The following is a 9664-nucleotide window of genomic DNA, read 5'->3' on the forward strand; positions in this document are numbered from 1 at the left end:
TGACTTCCGCCCATTTCAATCTGGCAAGAATGTTTCTGTTTACATAAGCGCACCCGAGAGGCCGAGACTCTAGTAGCCTAAACGAGATTTGAGAACTAATGGCTTTCCGCGCCCCCTAATAAAATAAAATAAATTTTTCAAAAACTTAAAAGTCTTAGAACTTCTTACTGGGTGTTTTTTTTACCCTATAGATGAAATTATTGGAACATGGTCTGTGGTAATTACTTCCGGCTCGGAATAGCTAATCAAATGTTTTACTCTAAACGGAGTGTGTGCGTTTAGGCATAATAGCTCCATAGGCTATATCGATAATGTCATAACTGTAATAAATACAATTCATATAGGCTATTTGCACTTCGCTACTGTCCTGTGTCTGTCACGTGGCTCTAGCCTCATTACAAGTTAATTGAGGATCTCTTCACAATAAGCTCTGCCGAAAAGCGTCCTACGTTAAAATTGGGAATGTGTCCATTACAAAACGTCCACTAGAGAGCAGCAAAGCTTTGACATGAGCAATGTGCAACGGCTACAAGCGGTGAGAATGTGTTCCCTTAGACCCCAATGAATTATTCTATAGCTATGAGTTAATTCTACAGCCTAGGCTAATTATTTTGTCATTTTTAGTTAACCTAATTTAAAATGTGCTAAAAAAAAATTACATAGCCGAATTATTTACATTTAATCGGGATCGCTGAATACAAATATATCCTTAATAAATGATCTAATCAAAACTCTTTTTTTTTTAAGTAAGCATAAAGGTTTAATATTTGTTTTCTTTTTAATTTTCACTCCACCTATCTTTTTTATCTTACTTTACATTAGGATATTAATTATGATTGTTGTGGTGGTCATTTCTGCTAGAAAATGTTTAAGAATTTGTAGCGCGTGTCAAAGACGTCAAAAACACTTCTCATACAGTAAATGTCCCCTGGTTTAGAAACATCTGTTATATGACAATGCAGAGTATAGCCTACGAGACTGAAAATTACATCATTCCACTTGATCATTTGAAGAATTTTGAGTAACAAAGGAAATGAAAGCTTACAGGCATTAAACAATAGGTTGTTGATTAATCATTTTATCCAAAGAAAACTGGTTTTCCCATATAATCAGGAAGACATTTATCATATTAATACGAGAACTACATAAACAATGATAACAAGGAAGTACAGTAAACTTTAAATCACTTCAAAGTTGTTTCCTCTCAGTTCCTGTTTTCCTTTCAGAATCACTTTTTGATTGCACATAAAGTAACAATGTCACTCTCTGGCCAGGTTTTTTGCAGACCACCTGTGCTGTGTGTGTGATGTGGAGTCTAAGAGGGCCCTCTGACATGCAGTGCAGGTGTGTGATGGGAGTTTGTTGAGGGTGTAGTAACACACATTCATCTTTTTCCCACTCTGGTTTTCCCAGAGATTGCGGATACTGCGTCCCCACAACCCAGGTCCCCAGACGCTTCATCCTGTCCAGCAGTATAACCTGAATAACAGTGGAAACGAAAGAGCGGGTGAGAGAGAGAGAGAGAGAGAGAGAGAGAGAGAGAGAGAGAGAGAGAGAGAGAGAGAGAGAGAGAGATTGTGAACCTCCAGGCCCTGCCCGTATTTGCGACAATGTGCTAACCCTGCAAAATTTCTCCTGCACCATCTTATTGTGTTATGTGTGTGTGAATATACATTTTGGCCTATGAGAAACCAGGGCTAGTTGTCACTTTCCACTCTGGTGAATCTATTTCTCAAGGTATAGTCTTATTTTTGAAAGTCAAATAGGCCTACTGTACCAAAAAAAAAAAAGTAGTGATGGCCTATATGACCATAATCTTAGATCACAATATGAGTAATTTTATTTTAATGTTAATGTAACAACATCACAAGTTTTTTTTTTTTTTTTTATGGTATCAAAATTTTGGAAGCACTCTTCATGGAAGCAAATCAATAGGTTCTTTGTAAGAAAAATGTCCACATTTAAAACTTTAGTTTTAAGTTAAATATCTAACTTTCATCAAAGCTTCTGAATTCAACTTAAAGGGTTAGTTCACCCAAAAAATGAAATTGATGTCATTATTGTCTCACACTAATATCGCTCCAAACCCGTAAGACCTCCGTTCATCTTCGGAACACAGTTTAAGATATTTTATATTTAGTCCGAGAGATTCAGCCTCTCCATTGAAAATGTATGCACAGTATACTGTCCATTTCCAGAAGGACTAGAAAGGGAATAAAAACATCATCAAAGTAGTCCATATGTGACATCTGAGGGTTAGTTAGAATCTCTTATAGCATCGAAAATACATTTTGGTCCAAAAATAACAAAAACTACCACTTCATTCAGCAATGTCTTCTCTTCCCTGTTTGTTTTCAAACCTCAAACAAAGATTCGAACGGTTATGAATCAGCTTATTGATTTATGATTCGGATCACCAATGTCATGTGATTTCAGCAGTTTGGCAGTTTGACATGCGATCCCAATCATGAATCATAGGGTGAGTCATTAAAGGGTCATGAAACCCCAAAACACTTTTTTTGAGATGTAAACAGATATGTATAGGCTGCACATCATTGAAAACACTAAGGGTACTCATTAATGGTATTCATATGTGAAAATAGTTATTTTTGTATTTTTCAGAGCGATTTCTGTCTTCCGGTTTGAAAAGCTTAGTCGGAGCAACGTCACAAATGCTGACGTCGGCGCGGCCTTTTCGGTCCATGCATGAGCTGCTGGGCACATGCTGACGTCGACCGTTCCGAGCGATTCTCGATATATATGACATAAAGCTCATTCAGTCCAATCCCTGCGCTGTAGTATGCATACAAGATAATTCAGTTAATATGCATGAGACAGTCACTTCTGTCAGGCTTGTCTTACATCATTATTGTAGAGATATGTTAGGGAAGTTTTGGAAGCAGCGTGCGGAAAAGTCACGGAGGAAAGCTAGGCGTTGTGCTGATACGAAGTAACGTAAAGGGCGCCGAGCGAGCTGTAACCGGCGCCGTCTGTGGAAGACTTTGCTACAAAGGCTCGGTAAAGTAAAATTAACATGAGCAATCGCACGCCGAACCTGCAAGCGTTGACTATCTAATTTTTGTCAGGAGTGCAAAATAACCAATCTGTAATCTGTTGGATAATGAACAAAAGCCACGCCCTCTCATGACATAAATTTCATTTTTGGGCGAAATAAACCTTTGAGACAGAAAGTATAAAGCCTCTCAAAATGCTTATCTACGTCTGACGCCATTACACTTTTTTTTTTATTTGGAAGGCGGTCTGGTGGAAGCTAGATATTTTACTTTATAAAGTATTAAATATGGATATTTTTCTTACAAAAACCCATCAATTCGCTTCAGAAAACCTTTATTAACCAACTGGAGCCGTGTGAAGCACGTTTATTATGGATGGATGGATGCACTTTTTTGAGCTTCAAACTTGTGGTCCCTGTCACTGCCATTATAAAGCGTGGAAGTATCTGGATATTTATTAATATAACTCTGATTATGGTCATCTGAAAGAAGAAAGTCATACACCTATTGGATGGCTTGAGGGTGAGTAGTCATGAGATCATTTTAATTTTAAAGTCAATAATCCATAACAATAATCCACAATAATTAATGAGTCCATAACCTAAATAGCTAACTGTTCTCACATCATGCAACAGTGTAGTTCAAAAACACATTAATGATGGTCTACATTTCAGTGCCTCTCATATTAAACTGGTTAAATTTAAATTAATATCCACATTTCTATGGGTTATTCATCTCTACCGGTCAATTGCCCAACCCTACTACTGAGCAATGTTTTAGGCCGCTTAGCTGTTCTAAATTGCACCACTCGGTTGCAGACACTCAGTCAACTTGCTCTTGTTGTCGAATGTCCATGGACCAGCTTTGACCGTCCAATATGGTGGACGGATTACGTATAGTAGCCTTGAAACTGAAAACTTGAAACTGCCGACAATGAGGCATCAATGTATGTATATACACTCACCTACAGGATTATTAGGAACACCTGTTAAATTTCTCATTAATGCAATTATCTAATCAACCAATCACACGGCAATGCATTTAGGGGTGTGGTCCTGGTCAAGACAATCTCCTGAACTCAGAATTGAATGTCAGAATGGAAAAGAAAGGTGATTTAAGCAATTTTGAGCATGGCATGGTTGGTGGTGCCAGACAGGCCGGTCTTCAGTATTTCACAATCTGCTCAGTTACTGGGATTTTCACGCACAACCATTTCTAAGGTTTACAAAGAATGGTGTGAAAAGGGAAAAACATCCAGTATGCAGCAGTCCTGTGGGCGAAAATGCCTTGTTGATGCTAGAGGTCAGAGGAGAATGGGCCGACTGATTCAAGCTGATAGAAGAGCAACTTTGACTGAAATAACCACTCGTTACAACCGAGGTATGCAGCAAAGCATCTGTGAAGCCACAATACGCTTGAGACGGATGGGCTACAACAGTAGAAGACCTCACCAGGTACCACTCATCTCCACTACAAATAGGAAAAGGAGGCTACAACTCGCACAAGCTCACCAAAATTGGACATTTGAAGACTGGAAAAATGTTGCCTGGTCTGATGAGTCTCAATTTCTGTTGAGACATTCAGATGGTAGAGTCAGAATTTGATGCAAACAGAATGAGAACGGCTCCATCATGCCTTGTTACCACTGTCTAGGTGGTGGTGGTGTAATGGTGTGGGGGATGTTGTCTGGGCACACTTTAGGCCCCTTAGTGCCAATTGGGCATCGCTTAAATGACACGGCCTGCCTGAGCATTGTTTCTGACCATGTCCATCCCTTTATAAACACCATGTACCCATCCTCTGATGGCTACTTCCAGCAGGATAATGCACCATGTCACAAAGCTCGAATCATTTAAAATTGGTTTCTTGAACATGATGAGTTCACTGTACTAAAATGACCCCCACCGTCACCAGATCCTAACCCAATAGAGCATCTTTGGGATGTGGTGGAACGGGAGCTCCTTGCCTTGGATGTGCATCCCAAAAATCTCCATCAACTGCAAGATGCTATCCGATCAATATGGGCCAACATTTCTAATAAAATGCTTTCAGTACCTTGATGAATCAATGGCACGTAGAATTAAGGCTGTTCTGAAGGCGAAGGGGGGTCAAACACAGTATTAGTATGATGTTCCTAATAATCATTTAGGCAAGTGTATGTTACAGGCAGGTCTTGACCACATTACATGTCCAAATCACTCTGCCAAATGATTTTAAAGGTCCTTACAGCACAACAGCAAAATAACCATAAACCCACAATGACACTGACCAAGCAAATATATCAAACAATAGGATAAAAATGATTATTTCCATGTTTTTGCCACATCTCCCATTCAAACGTGTTGTCAGTGCTGGTCTGACAATTTTATCAGTAAAATAGTTTAGCAACATAAAAGTTACATGAGAGTAGAGACGCTGCTGTTGAACACTGTTCGAGAGATGCACAGACTCAGGTAGTACACACACTTAACCCTCTCCTCCTAAACTTCCCTATTTTAAGAGGGCTTTAAACTGTTTTTTAGTAGCTGCATTGGACTTTATTATCAAAACCTACAGTCTAAATTGCTAGTGTATGTGCTGCATCTTGACTGAAAACTCTTGTGCATAAAACAACAGGTAGGCCTAGATTGATGCAAGAGTTGCTCTCTCACACTGTTTGCGTGCACCCAGTCCTAACCGTGCCAATCAAGCAGCACCTGAGGACAAAAGAGAGAGAAGCCCCTATTCACAGCCTTGTAGGGTGCTTCCTCAGTGGAAGAGGGGAAAGCAGTGTACTGTGAGAACATTTTCTCTCTTCCTCTCACCGTGTGGGAAAACTCCTCTGCCCCTCTCACACATCAAGCCGGACAGGGACTCACTCATTTATTCGTCCTTTATTAAATGAGACCATGGACACATCAGTCACAATAACACTAAACTGAACAATGCTCTCAAGGGCCTGTTGTTTAGCCCTGGCTTCCAGGACTGCTTTATACATGGTACTTCCTCTGTGGAATCAGTTTTTGTCAAGAGTTGGTGGTCTGAAAAGACATGTCCTTGGCACTGGAGCCATATCCTACAGTAAAAAGACATGCCAGGACTGATACAATGATCAATTAATGGTTCATTCTCCTAGATTTGTGTCCTGTTTGTGTTCCCAAGAATTACCTGTAATTCATAGACAATCACATACTTCACATATTATTTGATAGTTACCTTTTGGTCTGTAATTTTAAGAGAAAGCGTATTTTGTTTTTAATCAGGCAATATGTATGTACAATTTTTATAGGCTTTAGCGAATACAAAAATCAGAAATTCTGGGCTACATATCTGCTTTTTCTAAAATACTTGGAGCTTCTTTTGATTTGATATTTGTGACATATTGACCTTTTAATGAATATTATTTTTTCAATTTATTTATATTATTATATTTTTGCAAGTTCAATGTTATAAATGGTGTTCAGATTTATTGTTATTATTAAAAAACAAAACTAGTGACTGAAAAAATTGTTTAATGATATTTGTAAATTCTGGCAGTACATTATGCATAATTTATACTGCTATAAATCACTATTTTTATGTATGCTGTAAAAAAATCACCCATTTTAACTTAAAAAACTTAAGTTCAGTTGTTGCCTAAAGTAAGTAGATTCAAACTGGCTGTACACTTCAACTTAAATTATAGAACAATCAAGTTTAATCTTGTATAAATTATTTAAAAAAAAGTTGAATTCTCTAAATTATTTTGATGAGTTAATGTAAAACATGTCTTTACTTATTGGTCATATAACTTATTACACTAATATATATATATATATATATATATATATATATATATATATATATATATATATATATATATATATATATACATACATATATACTGTCTGTAGCAACATTAGGGTATTTGCAGGACAACCATTAAAACATACATTTTTTTAAACATATATATTCAAATAAAAAGTAGCAGAGAAAGAGTTAAATTACACATGTAAAATAAATAATCTTATTTTATAAACCTTGGTCTGACTGCTTGGTGTTTAATACAGTACTGAAAAAGACACGTGTCCTCTGTTACACTTGTGACTGAATCCACCTGCATATATGTGAGGCAGGAAGTCCTGGCACACAGCTTAAAATGTCTCTTCTCCTGACCGACAGGCTGGCACACTTGTTTTTCCTGGAACATCTGGAAGCATGAGAGTGTGGAGTCACACTAAGCGGGTCTTTGCAGCTGGCTACAGGCATAACACTCAAAGGTAAACAGGGAAAAACAGGGAAAAACCCCTCGCATTATCCTCCGGAATAGATGTCTGTATATCCCAGTGTTGAGGGTGGAAATAGCCCCCCTAGTCAGGAGCAGGTGCTTCCTCCAGCAAGTCTTCTTATTTATCCACATTACAGCCATGTTTGGGCAACCATGGACACCAGCTTAAGTCTCTTACCACAAACAACAGCCAAAAAAAGTGTTCTGATGTGTCACACAGGTGGACGAATGAGTTCTGAATCATGAAAAGGGGATTCTCAAAGTAACTCCAGCTATTCCTCATTTGGCTTTCTATCAGCCTTCAGGAAAAGCTTTTTAATATTATTATAGAGAATTGTTTTTTTTTTTTTTCTAAACAAGAAGCAGTAAGCTTCAGTATCACTGCATGCTTAACTTGTAGAGGGACACATTGGTCTGTCATCCCTTTTTAATTACGATGCATTAAATAGTATTATTATCATATTCCTCAGATATAGGCTAAACGGCTACCTATTTAAAGGGGACCTATAATGCAAAATTCACTTGCTTTAACACAAATGTGTCCACAGTGTGTAAACAACCAGCCTATAATGGCAAAAATCCACCCAGTGCTTTTTTTTATATCCTCATCAATCATTATCAATCTCTCATAATAAGAGTAGGGAAACCCTGCCCATGACTGGTGATGATCTGCCCTTAGTCACAACCCTGAGTGAGAAGCACTGTGACCGCCATTTCTGTTTACCCACTGTATCAACTAGCTAAATTATTACGATGTCTGCGGCTAAAAGGTTATAAGTGTTCTGTTGTTGGATGTACCAACAAACAAGAGTCTCCATAGACTCTTGAAATCCGTGCCACTGAGGACACCGTGGTTGATTTTCATTTTTGAAGGAAATGCGCCAAAGTATGTCTGCAAAATGTTATATATTTGCACAAATCATTTTACACATGACCGCTTCACCAACGAGGGTCAGTACAGCACTGGATTTGTTTCTGAAGGATGGGTCAATAGCAACGCTTTGTGCTCCAACTCTATAGCTCATTTGCATTTAAAGGGACACACAAAAACAGTGTGATTTTGCTCAAGCAAAGAGGGGCAAATTTGACAAGCTACAATACATAATCTGGGGGGGTGGCGGTACTGACATATTTATTAAGCTGCAGAAATAAAAAAAAAGGGGGAAAATGGTGCCAAGTTCTCAGAAATGTGTTTCTTGAATTCTTGTTGGTTTTATGTGATTGTAAATCAACAAAAGGTTACATTTTCTTAGAATTTCACCCTAAATTTACAACCTTAAAGGTCAAATGATCTAATATTTTGACAAGAGTCTACAGGGGTACTACATATACTAGATATCATTTCTAGATTTTTAAAAAAATGTATTACTGAATGTATGAAAAAGCAATAACCTTTTATATTCCCTCTATACTGGCATGCAAACATAATATACATTCTTCCACTGGTCTGGCTTTACATGATGCTAAAATGCAAATCGTCTCTCTCTGTAAAGAGATGGAAGGCACTCTAGGATATGGAGAGAACTTGTGAGATTAGACAGCTGTGTTTTGTCGGCTGCTTCAGCCCCGCCTTCGAGTGTGGCACTCGGTCGATGGGAGTGACACCAATTATTTATGTCACATTCCCTCCGGAAACAGAGGATGGAAACTCAACAAGAGAGGACCATCCATCAGACTTGTCCAATGGGGCTGTATACCTATGACTTCAGCTCTGCGAAGGCAGGGAATGAAGTCTCTTAGGACAATTTCAAATAACCAGCCACACACTTACCCTGTCAGAAAGAGACAGTAATTAAAAGTCCCAGAATATACATACCATTTAGTCTGCAAATATCAATTTTGAACTAATGGATTGGAAAGGTGGCGCCTTTTTAGGGGGTGTTAACTTGAGTAATTGGAGTTGTCGTGGAATCCTTGGGCTCTGCCCCTGTTCGGTGAACTGGCCGGCCTGTTAAAACCACAACAAAGTTAAGGAGGAAAAAACAAAATGCAGGTTGTTCAGATGTCTCACTGGCTGGGAATTGACTCTTAACTAGGTGGTTGATGGATGAGGTGGGTCGGGTTATTAATAGTTTGCTGATTTTCACCTTCAATATTTTCAGGGGACATTTTTTATTGTGTCATGAATGTCATGGTATGATCTATTGAAGGTTCAGAGACAAAGTCAGCTCCCTTGAAATAATTTTCCTCTTATTCAAAACTTCTGAAAGGCACAGTGACCAAAGCAACAGGCTTGTGAGTGGACAGCAGAAATGTAGGAAGTGTAATAGAGTGGCTGGTGTCTGTCATAGCGCATGCATTTACTGCAAGAAAAATATATTAAGTGACAATAGTAACACTTATTTAACACTTATAACACTTACAGAGATTAGAATACTAATGTAAGAGTGAAGTCTTTTTCACC

This window comes from Pseudorasbora parva, chromosome 15 (genome assembly GCF_024679245.1).
Source record: "Pseudorasbora parva isolate DD20220531a chromosome 15, ASM2467924v1, whole genome shotgun sequence".
Lineage (NCBI taxonomy): Eukaryota > Metazoa > Chordata > Actinopteri > Cypriniformes > Gobionidae > Pseudorasbora > Pseudorasbora parva.